At 45.6% G+C, this 15,604-nt stretch overlaps 1 protein-coding gene across 8 annotated transcripts in view; it reads left to right on the top strand.

Annotated features, from left to right (window-relative positions):
• The first annotated feature begins 498 nt into the window (after window positions 1-498).
• The window catches only part of FOCAD (focadhesin), a 196,483-nt gene continuing 181,377 nt past the window's right edge, over window positions 499-15,604 (top strand). For 3 of the 8 annotated variants that reach the window (XM_065549452.1, XM_042850552.2, XM_005297695.5), the window contains exon 1: window positions 10,004-10,144. The gene's annotated coding sequence lies outside the window, so the exon portion shown is untranslated. The other 5 variants (XM_065549450.1, XM_065549453.1, XM_024105408.3 and 2 more) reach the window with 5 other exon arrangements.

The raw sequence follows: 15,604 nt of genomic DNA, 5'->3' as shown, positions 1-15,604 counted from the left end.
GACTGGAGCCATTGCTCTGCTCAGAGAAGGGGGGGCTTTTCACTCCTTTGTCTAGCTTCTTTGTTCAGGACCCGTCTCGGTGTAGGGTGCTCTGCCCAGGTATGCAAGACCTAAAGTGGCCACATAGCTAAGCATATGAGTCATACCTGTGGCTCAGAAGATGCCCAGGCATGCCTATGCTTACCTTGCAATCTTTTCCTGCCTTCTCTCCTCCCCTGTATCAAGAGGAGCCAATCAAAGTTACTGGCGGGAAACTGCCTGAATTTGCCCTTAAAAACAGACATTTTCTGATCAGACCCCCGAAGAAGGTCCTTGCTTTGCCACCTGGTCTGATCAGCTAGGGGTCTTTGGGGGCCCTCTCCCCGCTCTCGTTTGTTTTTGAGCGTACCCCAGTTTTTAAACTCCCCTCCCACGAACAACGAATTTGTGCCTGGAGATCTCCTGATTATTGTAAGCGAATCGAGTCCTCTCTGAGTCCTCTGATGTTGAAACTGCTGTTCCTGCTGCTGCTTTGGGGATTGGTAAGGAAAAACCTCTTGCACACTCCCCTTGTTTTACCTGCTGGCTTTCTTTCCCCCAGCAGGCAGACCCAAGCTAACTCCTTGGTCTGTATCTGTAATCTGTTTCTTGCTCCGCAGCGCCTTTGCTGCTAGAAATAAGCATGTGCCTTCTTGGACTGTTTCCTGGGCTGCCAGCTTGCAGCCACCCCACTGCTGCAGCCACCACTAGTTAATCCCCCTCTCCCTCCCCCTTGGAGCTGTATCCTGAGCACACACCAGCCTGCCCTCTGGAACTACCCCTAGTATAAGGTGCACCCATTAGGTTAGATTTAGCTTTTAGTCTAGATAAGTTGTAATTTCATTTTGCATAGCTGTGGTTAAGTTAGGTTTAGGAAATTGCTTGCATTGTACTCTGTAAGTTAGGCTTAAAGAATTGTTGCATTGTGTTTTGTTACTTGCTAATTTGTGTAGTCTTGGTTAAGTTAAATCATACATAAGATTTTACTGTGTTCTGTATAATTGTCTCTCTGCTGTTTAAACTTGCAGCCTGTCTGCTCTCTGTGTCTCCCTGAGTTTAAATCTCCCTCCACCACGTGCTCCTCTTCCCCCATCCCCCAACCTCACTTCTCTTAGGGTTACCATAGGTCCAGTTTTTCCCGGACATGTCCGGCTTTTCGGCAATCAAACCCCCGTCCGGGGGGAATTGCCAAAAAGCCGAACATGTCCGGGAAAAATACCGGCTGGGCACTTCCTCTCCCGCGGCTGCTCTGCTCCTCCCCGGACTCAGACTTTGGCTCTGTTTAAGAGCCAAGCTGCCCGAGCCAGCGCTACCGTCTTCAGGCAGCCCCCGTGCCTCCGGACCCTGCGCCGCCGGAGCAGAGCAGCTGGAGCCGGGGAGGAGAAGTGCCTAGCCGGCGGCTGGGGTCCGGAGGCATGGGGGCTGCCCGAAGCCGGTAGCGCTGGCTCGGGCAGCTTGGCTCTTAAACAGAGCCGAAGTCTGAGTCTGGGGAGGAGCAGAGCAGCTGGAGCCAGGGAGGAGAAGTGCCCGCCCGGGGGCGCAGGGTCCGGAGGCATAGGGGCTGCCCGAAGCCCGAGTGCTACCGGCTTCATGGTTTGCCGGGCAGCCTCCAGACCCTGCGCCCTGGGCTGGGCGCTTCCCCTCCCAGGCTCCAGCTGCGCTGGGGAAGCGCCGGCCAGGGGCGCAGGGTCTGGAGGCTGCCCGGCAAACCGTAAAGCCGGTAGCGCTCGGGCAGCCCTTTTCGCGAGGCTGGGAGGGAGGAGGGGGAGTTAGGGCGGGGACTTTGGGGAAGGGGTGGGGAAAGGGCTTGGGAAAGGGGGGGGGCTAGGGCCCGTGGAGTGTCCTCTTTTTTTATTTTTTAAATATGGTAACCCTAACTTCTCTACCACTTTCTTTCTCTCTCTCTCTCTCTCTCTTTTAATCCCTTCCCCCACGTGCTCACCCCGTTCCCACTGCTGCCAAACCTCAATTGTATTACTGAAGTCTAGCATAAAACCCCATTGGTTACCCCTTTTCTCTCTAACACACCTCACATTTTACATTTACACCACTGTGACACATTTTTTACCTAAAGTTGTTGGTTATTTAACACATTTTACCCATACTGTTAGTTGGTTATATGCTGCTGTGACACACTCTTTACATAGAAATTGTTAGCTACCTGTTACATTTATACTTCAGTGTTAATTGGTTACCAACTGTATTGTACCCCACTGTATTGTACCCCACTATTGAAACCCCCTATCCTATTTACTAAAAGAAACCCCTCCCCAATTGTCTACCTTAACAAACCCCATACCCCTCACTATTGAATTTTCCCTGTTTTTGCATTTTCTTAATAAAGTTTATTTTGTACCCCACCAGTGCAGTAGTTGTCCCCCAAGATCCCCTACCTGCTGGCAGGGTCAATGACCTAATACATTTTAGTGGAATTGTATGAGAGCACATTTTTCTTAATAGTGAAATACCGAGTAATAGGATTTTTTCCACTGTGCCATATTCTTAATGGACAAAATATGGCAAGAGGTTCAGAGGCTGAGCTGTAGTAGTGTTGATAGAACTATTCTATTCCAGTTTGTTCACAGAGGACCAAATATAGGCCCTAAGTGTTTCTGGTTTGGACATGAGCCAAAAATGCATTACTGTGAGCCCATATTCAGATAGGCTACAATCCCAATTATTATCCTTCTCTGCAGATTATGTCTGCCAGGTGCAGAAATAATAATGTGTGAGAGGCGGGATAGACAGATTAGGACCATAATTGCTAAAACATATGGAAAACATCCCATTGAAATGCCTTCTCTGTAACTCCAGGTCCTCTGCAGATTTGGGGGCAGCGCAGAATAGATAGAAAGGAGCTGTGTGGCTTCCTGATTTTGCATATATGCACAATCAGTAGGTTGGATTTGACCCATTGTTTTGAATATATCTCCTGCCGACATAGCTACTGCTGCTTATTGGGTGTGGTTTAATTATGCGGGCGGGAGAGCTCTCTCCCAGCAGCATAGAGCAGCTACACGGGAGACCTTACAGTGGCACAGCTGCAGTGGTACAGCTGTGACGCTGTAAGGTCCATAGTGTAGACACAGCCTTAGTGTTCAACTCCTTAAACCTTTTTTCTTTGAAATTTTGGAGAAAATTCTGATGTAATTTGCATTATGTAGCTGTGAAGCACACACACGCTTCCATTTCTAAAATGTCTTCCTCCTGCAAAAAATGTTGTTAATGCTGTATGAGAGCTGAAAATTTACACACACAAAGTCAGCAAATTCCCAGTTAGATTTCCAACACTAACCCAAGAATATCCAGGGAGGCATGATCTGAGCTCATATCTGAGGGATGAGAACTCCCAAATTTCTAATTCTAGCTTTGTTTTACTGTAGATTCACAATGAGGTCTTGGCAAGTTATTTAAGGTCTCTGACTCTGTTTTCTCATCTGTAAAATGTGGATAATAATACTTTAGTTAATGTTTGTAAAACTGCTTCGAAGATAACCACTACATATTATTGTTATCCCTCAGTTCAAGCACCAACTTTAACTGTGCCCTGTTGCTCACACAAATTAGGACCTAATCTATTAAAGTAAACGGAAAGATTTTCAGATCTTTTAGAACAAGTCCTATAACATGAACACACCCAGGTAGTAATATAAAATACTAGCTTTACACATTTAAGGCTAAAGAAAAAGATGTTGGGTCAGATCCTCTATTGACTTCAACTGAACCACCCTGAGTCACACCAGCTGAAGACTTTTCCCACAGTTTTTGTATTATATTACCCAGAATGTTTGACCAGATAATTAAAGTCCTTTATTGTAATTAATGTTGGGAGAACCTAAAAAGGTTGGTTTCAAATAAGAATCCAATGCTAGGATCCTTAAGCCATGGATATTTAAACTGTGTCACTTGGGGCCCAATTCTTCAGTAATTCTATTCTCAGAACTCCTCCTGAAGTCAGTGGGAGTTTGCGGTGTAGGAACGTGCAAGCCTGATGACAGTTTTCAAGGAGAATGAATCTTAGAATAAAGAAAAAAAACCTTGTGATATTAAAACCTTCCTGGGATTCCATTATTTTATACGTAGTCATGGCTCACCGATCCAAATCTATTTGCAATCTCCATTTTTATGTGCTCAAAAATTAAATCAAATTAACAGCTCAGTAATGCATAAATGCCATCAGATTGCTTACCCTGGTACATGGACAAATCAAGCATGTATTAACTATATTCAGGGACAATAAAATCTGCAGGCAAGTAAAATCAAAACAGAGTGAGTGGATATGAAGTCACGGCCTGGACTTTGCTGTGCAGAATGAAGGATTTAATTTAAACAAATAAAGGGCCTGATTCCATGATGCACTGAATCCCATTAATGTGAATGGGGACTGCAGGTGCTCATCATGTCACGGGCTTTTAGGTTCAGACAATGTTCAACCCTTCTGGTTGTGAAGGTAGTTTCTCACTGCAGATCAATTCACTGCTGTCTTGTTGGCTCTTTGTTAAACAAAAACAATATAGCACCAGATATGTAAACACTTTACTCATCTTTAAGTATTATCCTCAAAACAGTTTAGATTATGTAAATGTTTTCACATTTACACCAGTTTGTCCAAAACCAAAACACCTATTTCTAGTCATTGTGAGACAAATGCTTCCCTACTATGGAGAGCTCTGACTCAATGAAACTTGTAATGAGGGGAAGGCAGGATTTGAGGACCCTCTGATGAGGGTCTGCACTCACTACATGATGCAGAATTTTATGGCACAAGGGTTCCCTGCACTCCAGTATGTGGAGGTTAAAAATACTTGAAGGTAAACTATGCGCTGGACTGGTAAATGTGCCTCCAATGTTCCTCCAAATGGCACCAAGTGTGAGCTCATCAGGGTATTGAAGACAGCTCTGAGATTTTATTTCTTGGCCCCGGTCACATGATGACAGGGTCAGGGGCCAGGATGACAAGGGCCATATACTTCGAGTCCTGATCTATGACAGGAGCAATATCCAGTGACTCTCAGGTTACCCTTACACTCCCTAACCCTATCCAAACCTGTAAATCACTCACCCAAGAAGGGAGAAGGACTAGTGTTTACTAAGGCTTCAACGCTGTGGAAAAAATATACTTATTTTTTCTTTGTGACTGTGCAAGGAAAAGGGTGATTTAGCCCATATTTCAGATATTCCTATATTTATATTCCTACCAAACATACAGTACCCACAAAAGCAACTAAAAAGAGACCACTTTTGACATCTCGATCCAAATTCTTCTCCAGAATGCATGGCCTTGACTTCAATAGGAATTGTATGTGCATATATAGTTGGTTCTCAATCTACCAAATTTTGCTCTTTTGGAGAAAACTTTGAGAAAGTTTGGGCCTAATTCTGCATTTCTTGTCTAGCCCAGCCTCTCACTGGAGCCAATGAGAGTTTGGGGTGTTCAAGTAGTGTATGAGTTGACCTTTTGCTAGGATTTTCCTCATTTTTATATTGTCCCAGATTATGTTTTAAAAATATACTAACCATTCAGTTTAATAAATTTATATCTAGGACCCTATGTGGTAGAGACTTTGGAAATTATACACAACCCTGAAGTCCGTATGAATGCTTAACTCCCACTAAAGTCAATGGGAATTTTTATATGTGTAATCATTGCAGGATCACATTCTTTAAGAGACTTCAGGCCCAATACTTTGATCTGCTGAGTGCCTCCTGGGAAGTGCTAAGAAACCTCAATTTACACTGATGTCAACAGATGCTGAGATACATATCACTTCCCAGTATCAGGGATTTAGGGCCCAATCTTATCATCATTCCACACACAGAACTGGCACTGAAGTTTTGTGGGTGAAGTAAGGTAGGGTTACCATATTTAGCAAACAAAAAAAGAGGACCCTCCACGGGCCCTGGCCCCGCCCATTTCCCCACCCCAGCCCCGCCCCTTCCCCGTCCTAACTCCGCCCCCTCCTCCCTCCCACTCCCAGCCACACGAAAAGGGCTGCCCGAGCGCTACCGGCTTCACGGTTTGCCGGGCAGCCCCCAGACCCTGCGCCCCCGGCCGGCGCTTCCCCAGCGCAGCTGGAGCCCGGGAGGGGAAGCGCCCAGCCGGGGGCGCAGGGTCTGGAGGCTGCCCGGCAAACCGTGAAGCCGGTAGCGCTTGGGCTTCGGGCAGCCCCTATGCCTCCGGACCCTGCACCCCCGGCTGGGCACTTCCCCTCCCGGGCTCCGGCGGCGCAGGGTCCGGAGGCATGGGGGCTGCCCGAAGCCCATAGCGCTCGGCTCTTAAACAGAGCCAAAGAGTCAGGGGAGGAGCAGAGTCGCCGTGGCCGGAGGCTCTGCTCCTCCCCTGACTCTTCGGTTCTGTTTAAGAGCCGAGCTGCCCGAGCGCTACCGGCTTCGGGCAGCCCCCATGCCTCCGGACCCTGCGCCGCCGGAGCCTGGGAGGGGAAGTGCCCGGCCGGCGGCTGGGGTCCGGAGGCAAGGGGGCTGCCTGAAACCCATAGTGCTCGGGCAGCTCGGCTCTTAAACAGAGCCGAAGAGTCCGGGGAGGAACAGAGCCGCCGTGGGAGGGGAAGTGCCCGGCCGGCATTTTCCTGGACATGTTCGGCTTTTTGGCAATTCCCCCCGGACGGGGGTTTGATTGCTGAAAAGCCAGACATGTCCGGGAAAAACCGGACGTATGATAACCCTAAGTAACGCCCCTGTCTATAGTCTAGTACTATTCGCGGTGAAAGCAGCTGCATCTAAAGAACTGTGTTTTAAATCAGCCTTAATCTTAGAAATGATGGTTAATATTATTGCTGACAAGCCGCATGTGCTAAAATTATTTCTATTACCAGAATTAAGAGATTTTAAATAAATATTGTTTTTAAACATGGCAGGGTTTGCTGCTATTGAATCATGTAATACATTCTTAACTGTGAAGTTCCTTATTCCAGTCCTTATTCTTTTTAAGCTACAATACTTCCTAGTTTAGATGGAACTATGTTTAAGAAATGAAATATTCTAGCATTTTCAGTGGCTGCTCCCAAATGATTTGCATTTACATAACATCTTTTAACAGAAAAAGCGCTTTACAAAAGCTGTAAGAAGAAGGTACTAGTAACTGTAGTACTTTGAGATTGTTGCCTCTGCACAGTCACACTTGTGGAATAAGCAACTATTCATGCACAAGCTTGGACTCTTCCTAAGAACCGATTGGTCAGGGTCATTAAGCCCTCCTTATCCTCCCCCCTGAAACAGAGTTATCCGGGTACAAAAGTGGGAGTTTTCTTAAAGTAGATTGCTCTAGGGTTAACGAAAGCTGTTGTCTCATGTATTGGAGTTTGGTAAACTGATTTGGCAGCCCACTCCACCCTAACAGAATTCAAAGTCAACTTGTACTGTTTCAAGTGCATTAGACAGACCAAGTTAAAACCAGTTGAGGACCATCTCGGGTCTATTCCCAGAGCAGCGAATTTGATTTGAATGGAGTAAGTGAAAGTGGATTGCCCAGCAAAGCTTGTAGCTGACTCAGGCTGCTTTAGTGTAGAGCATGAACCATCCCAATTATGGCTTGGCAGTCAGGATTCTAAGGACTCCAGTGGCTTCCTTTTTGCTGAGTAAAAGGGCTTGATTTATTGTGCCCCTTCATGGAACCACAGACAATACGATCCAGTTCTGAGGACCAGTTTCTGGAAGTTCTCCAACCAAGAAGGCCCTGACAATTAAAAGCAAGACCCTTGATCCCAGAGACCTGACTTCACTAAACAGGACTCCATGCAGAAGAGCTCTCCTTTGACTCAGACAAGACCTGAGTTTCTGATGCAATCTACAGACCCTTAATATAAAAAGATCTTCTGGGTTAACTTGCCCCTCTCATTGATGGTGCCATGCCTTTGGCGCTGCACCTGGTCAACCTGGATGATATCCAGGACCTTGAAATTGGCAAAGCTGGGCCCTTGGCACTGGACTCAGTCAACCCTGAGGAACCAAAGTCTCTTATGCCAGTCATAAAACCACTCTGATGAGCAGCCTATGGAAGTGAAATGCCTCTTAGCATAGACTGGGCCAGACCCTCAGCACCAAAACGTTACAAAGGGACAAACTCTGACAAACCCAGGGATCTCAAGTCACTTACACCTGGGAGAAAGCCTTCATGGCGAGTGTTCTTTGGAGCAGACAGTGCCAGACTTTCAGAACTGGACTCGTTTGACTAGGGTGTCTGCAACACGGAGATACTATTTCCTTTGGTTTGTTTTAAAAGGAAAAAATGAAAAACTAACCAATTAATGGGCAGCATGATGGAGTATACACACCCCTCACCAGCCAGGAAAGGGTTAACGAACTGCTGTGGGCTCAGCCAGCCCCAATCCACTATACCTACATTGGGGTCAGGCTTGGAGTCGGGGGCCAAAAAGGGGGAGAGCCCACTTCAGTTGGGTGCTGCCTAAAAGGGAGAGCACATCTCCAGCTCTCACTCTGTGAGAGAAGCCTAGCTAGGGTTAGGAATGAACTTCAGCCTGCCACAACCTCCCTGAGAGAAGGAAATCCTGAGCTGGGACCATTGTTCTGATTTACTACCAGTCACTTGCCGATTGTTACTGAGCCAGACTGCTGCAGGAAGTGCCCACCTGAAGAGAATGATAACAACTAAAATCCCTTGTCTTCTGCACCTGACTTGGGATACAGCAGCAGGTAGTTGTAAGTCCAGGAGTGAAAATGGTCACAGGTGGGTGGGAAAAAAAACAACAATGAGGAAAGTGCAAGGATACCAAGTGAGCCTTGAGCTCACAGCATCTTCAACAGTCACAAGAACCCAGTGGCTGTTGGGGGCCACTCCCCCATTTATACTCCCAGAACCCTAGGTGAAGCGGGAGGGTAAATGGCCCCAAGAGACACTGCTTTCTAGAAGATTCTGAGCTGAGGGCAGGCTTGTCCCATTATGTAGAGCAGTATCAGGAGGTAGCCGTGTTAGTCTGTATCCACAAAAACAACAAGGAGTCTGGTGGCACATTAAACACTAACAGATTTATTTGGGCATGTGGAGGAGTGGTTCTCAACCAGGCATACTCGTCTAGTCCAGAGTCTTGTCTCTAACAGTGGCCAGTAAAACCCCTCTTTTACAGCACAGGGCAATGGTTGCTGGCAGAGATAGGGGTGCTCCCCCACCCACTCCTATGAGCTCAGTTTTTAAACTGCCCCTGAATTTGATTCCCCCAGAGGTCAAATGTTCAAACCCTCCAAATCAACCATGGCCAGTACTGGATGCTCCAGTGGAAGCTATAAGAACCCAGCAGTAGGCAGATGTGGGATAATCTGCCAACATCAGATTTTATCCTGACCTCTAAGAGAGATCGGTTTACTCCTTGAAAGTTTAATATCCCTTCCAAAATGTTTGTTATATAGGAAAAGATCCTTCTGTAAACTTTTGAACCCTACAGAAATTAATTTCAGGGTTGTTTCATTTTGTGAAACTTTTATAAAAATAACTTTTTTTTAGTATGTTTTACCTAATGAGGGTCCTGAACCAAAAACCTGATTCCAAACAATCCAGACTTTGGGAAAGTTTGCATCTAGCTCTGCGCATTCTGGTCAGCTCCTATCTCCATAATGGACCAATGCAAAACTGTTAATCCAAATGCTCCCACATTTTGGATCTGGACCCAAACTTTATGGTCAGGCAGAGACTTATCTTTAGATTAGGGCTGGGCTAAATTCTATTCTTGGTAACACCTGTCAAATTCATCAAAATCAGTGGGCTTGCAAGAGTGTAACAACAGAACTTAGCCCTGTACCTCTATTAAAAACACAAGGCACACCACTGGGGCAAGGGGGAGCACGTGACATGCCGTGCGCTCTGGGCTAGACCAGCTTCAGGTTTTGCTTCCAGCAGCAGCCCAGACACACACTGTCCTGTGCGTTGTCTCTTTGGGGTGGCTCAGAGGGTGAGGGCAGAACAAGGGCAGCGGCTTCATGGGTGCAAGTGCGCATGTCGGGATCTCTGGCCGGGCGGCCTCACGCCCAGGGAGCACACTCTCACGCTCTCCTTTGCCTTGCAGCCGGGGGAGGGAACTGACGTTGCTGCGTTACGCTCCGGTGGCACGTGGGCGGGGAACGTAGCTGCAGCTTGCGGGGCGGGAGGCTAAGTCAGGTAAGCGGCGCAGTGGGGTTTCCAGAATGCGGGGGCAGCGGCTGCTTGCTCAGTGCCCCTTTGGGGCGTCCGTTGGCGCGCTAGCGGCTGTGGCGTTCCCAAGGCCCGGCAGGTCTGCCGCGTAGGCTGGGGCGCCGCCAGGCTGCCGTGGGCAGGGCGGCGGGGCGCCTGAAACTGACAAATCGCCCTGCTTTTGTGCCGTGATACGGGGTGGATCTGGTGCGTCCCCCTGGGCTTTGCGAACGTCTGCCCTGGAAACAGAGCCCCGGAGCCGTAGAGATGGGTGCAGAAGTGCTTGGTGTCAGGGATATGGGGGTAGCTGCTCCCCGGCGGGTCTGACTGTGGGGGGCTGGAGAAAGACCGGTTCCCTCCCCTCGCTGTGGGAGCGCCTTTCTAAACATCGAGGTGCAACTGCAGCAGGGCTGTTTTTCTCTTGTAAGGGTAGGGGAAAGCTCCACCCCGTGTGTGTATATGCGGGTCGGGTCTAAAAGCCTCTCGGGATGCGGAGGATAGATTTTGCTGCGTGTCATCTTCCTCCTTCAGGCGGCCGCATCCTTAGACACCCCTCAAACAAGGGTGTTGCCTCCAAGTGAGTGCCCTAGCCTGAAAAGTTGCCTTGAGGCCTCAAGTCCTGTTAATTTCATTGGGAGTTGAGAGTGAGCACCCCATCTCACAGGCCTGGGTTGCAAATCCTGCCTTGGCAAACTAGCTGTAATACGAATAATGCACATTCAGCCTAACAAGTAGAAAGTCTTACTACTTCCTGTGACTCTAGAGTTCCCAACTCTGACTGAAGCTATTCCAGGAGATTTTTTTCCCTAAAACGACATAATGTCATTTTCTTTAAAGATCCTATTAAAATATTCTCGATTGCTTTCAATAATCACTGGGAGATGGATGCCAATTCTGGGAGACACCAGGCCAAACCTGGAGGGTTGGCAACCCTACCTGTTCTGTGAGCCCTTTCTGATGCTGTACTTTTTCTCCCTTCCCACCCCCCTTTTCAGGGCAGGCTGTCAAAGTCGGGACTATTGTCAATCTAATAGCTGCTGTGGGAAACACAGTGAACCATTACAAGCATTCTACAAATTTAAAAATAAGTCTGACCATTCACAAAGTTTTCTGCCTTTTTCCCCCTCTCAGTTTTGTATTGCTGTGGACATAGGCTCCTGTTACTTATTTTCCACCCTACTCTTGTATTTCTGGTATAGTCATTTCCACAGCAATTCTGATACATGCAGATTGTGACTGGAGTGAGGAATGGGTGGCAGGAGCAGATAAACTTCTAACCTCTGTATTCAAAGGGTATGTCTACTCTGCCCACGTTACAGCACGGCTGTGCTGTGACGTGGGCAGTGTAGACACGCTTTATCGCCAGGAGAGAGCTCTCTCGGTGAGTAAAAAACAACAGCACCCCAAACAAGGGGTGGTAGCTTTATCACTCCCAGCGATAAAGCACTGTCTATACTGGTGCTTTTCAGCGCTAAAACTGTTGTCACTCGGGGGAGTTTTTGAACAACAAAAGTTTTAGTGCTGAAAGTGGCAGTGTAGACACAGCCTAAAAAATCAACCTGCTGTGGATAAATGGCTCTCAACAATGGGTCCCATTCAGCTGGAGTTGAAAATGGCTTAACTGAAGTGTAGACAGGACAAAATATATGTTCAGCTCTGTATGAGAAATAAACCATGATTCAGACTTGGAGCTGGATCCTCCACTGTGATCTGAATGTTTTGTGCTGCTCTGCTGGTAAAACCGTTTAAACCAGCTACCTGGGGATTTTCCTAGTTTAAGGAGAATTCCCCCACTGACATAGAACTAGCATAGTGTCTCTACACTCCTCCTCACACCCACAGGTCCTTTAGCATAGGGAGTGTTCATACCGAAGAGGGATGTGGCTGGAACACTCTTGCATTGTGGGGGGAATCCCCACTTGCTAATTTTGTTTAAAGCCATAAACAGAAGGGCACAATTTTGTACAGCCCTTGGCTACCCCTCGGATTGGAGATCAGTAAGAATGCTCTAAAGCCACCTTTGCGCTCCCCCCCCACCAGCTGGCCAAGTGCTTCCCCAGCATGTGGAACGGTTGGATTTTTGGAGTGTGATAGTGTGACTGACTCTGGTTCAGCTGTGAGGTATGGCCCTATACCGGGGTAATCAATTATTTTTTGTCAAGGTACAGTTAAGGTCCAAACTCCAGAGAAAATAATACAGAAATAACAACAATAATGATAATAAGTTAAAAAAAAAATCATGGTCCATTCAAAAGCATCTGGTGGTCCGAATTTGGCCTATGGTCTGCTTAATGACTACCCCTCCCCTATCCTGTTAATGGCTAATGGAATGCCTGCTTTAGCTCAACAAAGCATGAGTCACTTTTTAACAGTGTGTAAAATGATTTTATTCTGCCTACATTGGTAATTAAAGGGGTGTTGTCAATTTACTTTCTTGAAAAAGTGAACCTATTCTTGTTATAAGTATCACCTGAGATCACTATAATCGCAAAGAATTAGAAAAAAGACATTTTGTTTTTTGTGCATTTGATAGCATGTAGTGTGTACGGTCATTTCCCCTGGTTCTTCAATTTTGTGTATGTGTGTTTGGTGGGGGGTGGGATGGGGATGGGTCTTGCTCACAGGAACAGAAGATACAATCACATTTTCCCATTTTTGAAATGTTTTTCTAGGATCACAAATAGGCTGGAAGAACTCAGATGCCTATGTAGTATCCAAAACTACTTTAAACTCATTTATTTTGAGATTGACTACTTTTCACGTTGATGTTTTCGCCACTGACTCAGTGGAACAAATCATTGTCATTATTGTAGAGTAGACCTATAACTTCTTGGACAAATTGGACTTCTTGTTGCTTAAGGAATGCAGGGCTGAACCTTTAAGAAACAAATACTGTGATTCTGATTTCGTTCAAATGTTCCCAGTAAGTAGAAAGCTGTATGAGGAGAAGTATGGGAACTACTATTGGAATGATCCAAATAGAATGTTTTCTATTATGTCATTTAGTCTTGTTTAACTTACATACTGTGGTGGGTTTTTTATTTATGTTTCTGCAGACTGTCACAATACAAATCCTAGGTCTGGATGGCAGAATCGTCCTTTCTCTTAGAGTTGACCTAGTCTTGGCCATCCCTCACGGTTTTACCAATGTGTTGATGTATTATGTATCAGGATACTTCTCATGCAAGTTGGCTTCATTAGGAAAAACAAACAGGAGTCTTTCCTATAGCTTGTGTTCTTTATTTATTCTTTGCTCTTGTGGGTTTTTTTTACTCCTGCTCTCTAGCTGCTTGATGTGTGTAAAGTGCCTCTTCACCAGTCAGACTAGGAAAAATCTTATTGTCCAGTAGCTGAGGACAAACAAAAACCCAGTCAGGGCAATTGACATTTAACTACTTACTGCTAACAAGGCAGGATGCTGACCTACACTTAGGAGGCTTGGGGGTGTATTGACTCATAGACAAACAATTTTGGGTCTAAACTGCTTTCTCTGCTTTTATTTAGTAAATGAATGTCAATTATGCAAAATTACCTAGTATTATAATAGTATTGGGAAGGGGAATAATTGTTTTTCTGTAGAAAAATATAATGGCATTTTTGCTTCTATTTTCTGGAGGAAAAGCATGGGGGGAAAATAACTTCCAGCTCAGTCTGATGTTTTATTGGGGCTGAGGTGGATTTGTTTTAAGGGACTACTGCTTTGGCATTTTATAAAATATTACCTATGCAAGAGTTCAGCATCTGATGTGGTGGGATAGTAAATTACATAGCATTCACGGTATCTTAAAGATTGAAACAACTTGATCATTTCTTATTTGTTTGAGGCCAAATGTTGCCCCCAGTGCACAGTCTGAGAACCTGGAATGTGTGTTAGGGCAGTGTTTCATAGTGGTTTGCCAAACACTTGTTGGTTCATAGAAATCTGACGGCTCACGTGGTGCTGGCTCTTTTCCTTGTTTCCACATTAGAAGACAGCTAAAGTATATTAAATAATTTTCTAATATTACTTGTCCATAAAAGCAATTGCTGTAGTTGCCATGTGGATGTTACATTATCGGGAAAGTGGAAGGAAGTGGTCCATATGCTCCTAAAGGGGCGGGGAGTTAGTCTATGAGTCAATCTTTCTGTGAAATAAGGTGCACACTATGAAAAGGCTGATGAACCCCTGTGCTAAAGTGATGTATGAGTGGGAGGAAATCCTTTCCCTCGGCCGGCCGTGCAGTGGCAGTGCAGCTGTTCTGTAGCTTAAGAGTTGTCATCACCCCGTGGCTGCAATATGCCCTCTTGGCTAGCAGGTGAGTATGGAAAATAATTTCTGATGCACATAGTTGTTGCTTAACCACAAAGTACCTTGGGGTTCCCAGTTGGAATGAGGGACAACATTGGCTTTGGCATCATAGAGTAAGGCAGTGTTTGGTACAGTACAGTGTATTTTAGTGGCTGTGTTTTTAAAATTATGTCAACAAATGACTTTGAGTTAAGTATTAAACTAACGCTGTTTTGTAAACTGAAGTAAAAACAAAATAAACATTTGTTCTTTTGACTTCTTTCTGATTGGCTCAGTTTTGACTCAACGGCTACAATTTTAATGAAGTCAATGCAATTGGATAAGAAAATGAACTAAGAGAAAAATACTTGAACTCAGCCTTGTGAATGGTAGCACGATTTCTTTTTCTCTTTTTTGCACACTAAGGGAAGGGGCTTACTAGGACACTATATATTTTCATGCTCATTGGCCCCTTGAGGTCAGTGGTTTAGTTTGAATGACTGTAGTATCGGTAGATTACTTACTTTTAAGCAAAAAGCGCATAATAATGTTAGTGATCTATACACAGATCTATGTGTGGGTATTGTATACATTCCATGCCCAGGCATTGCATGAGGGGATGATTGAGGTCAATTGAGAGAGAATTTGCTGGCTCCACTTGCTGCGGTGTGTTTATAAATTGTGGCAGAGATTTTTCTGCAGTATAAGGTCACCTGCCTTTAGCAGTTAAACTGCTAGAAGCTGTGCTCCTGTTCCTAGACTTTGCCTTCACGCTCATCATAGCATAGGTCCCAGAGAGGTCCATCAAATGATTGTTACAATGTTTCCACAGTATGTGGCATGGGATGTCCAGAAATGGAATAAATTAACATATTTAAAGTCAGGATGTGAATGTGTTTCCTGCATGATTGGAGGTTTGCCTGCATAAGGCTGTGCTTAGGCTCGCCTTTTAATGAGCTTTAACTTCAGTGAATATTGTCTGAAACCTCTTCCACTCAACCTCCCCATGAGAGTAAAAGTTTAATAGAACTTCAATAATGCTGTCTAAAATAAGTTTTTAAATCAGTTTTTGTTGCATGTTAGGTCTGTAAGTGTAAATAGATGCTCAAGTCAATTTAGTGTTGTGGGGATTAATAGTCTTCGTTCTGATGCACTTTGCAGGGGAGGCTGCCTTTCAGTTG

The sequence above is a fragment of the Chrysemys picta genome, chromosome 6, assembly GCF_011386835.1.
Source record: "Chrysemys picta bellii isolate R12L10 chromosome 6, ASM1138683v2, whole genome shotgun sequence".
NCBI classification, from domain to species: Eukaryota; Metazoa; Chordata; order Testudines; family Emydidae; genus Chrysemys; species Chrysemys picta.
The sequence above is the reverse complement of the archived record's forward strand: the minus strand, read 5'-3'. Positions and strand labels throughout refer to the sequence as shown.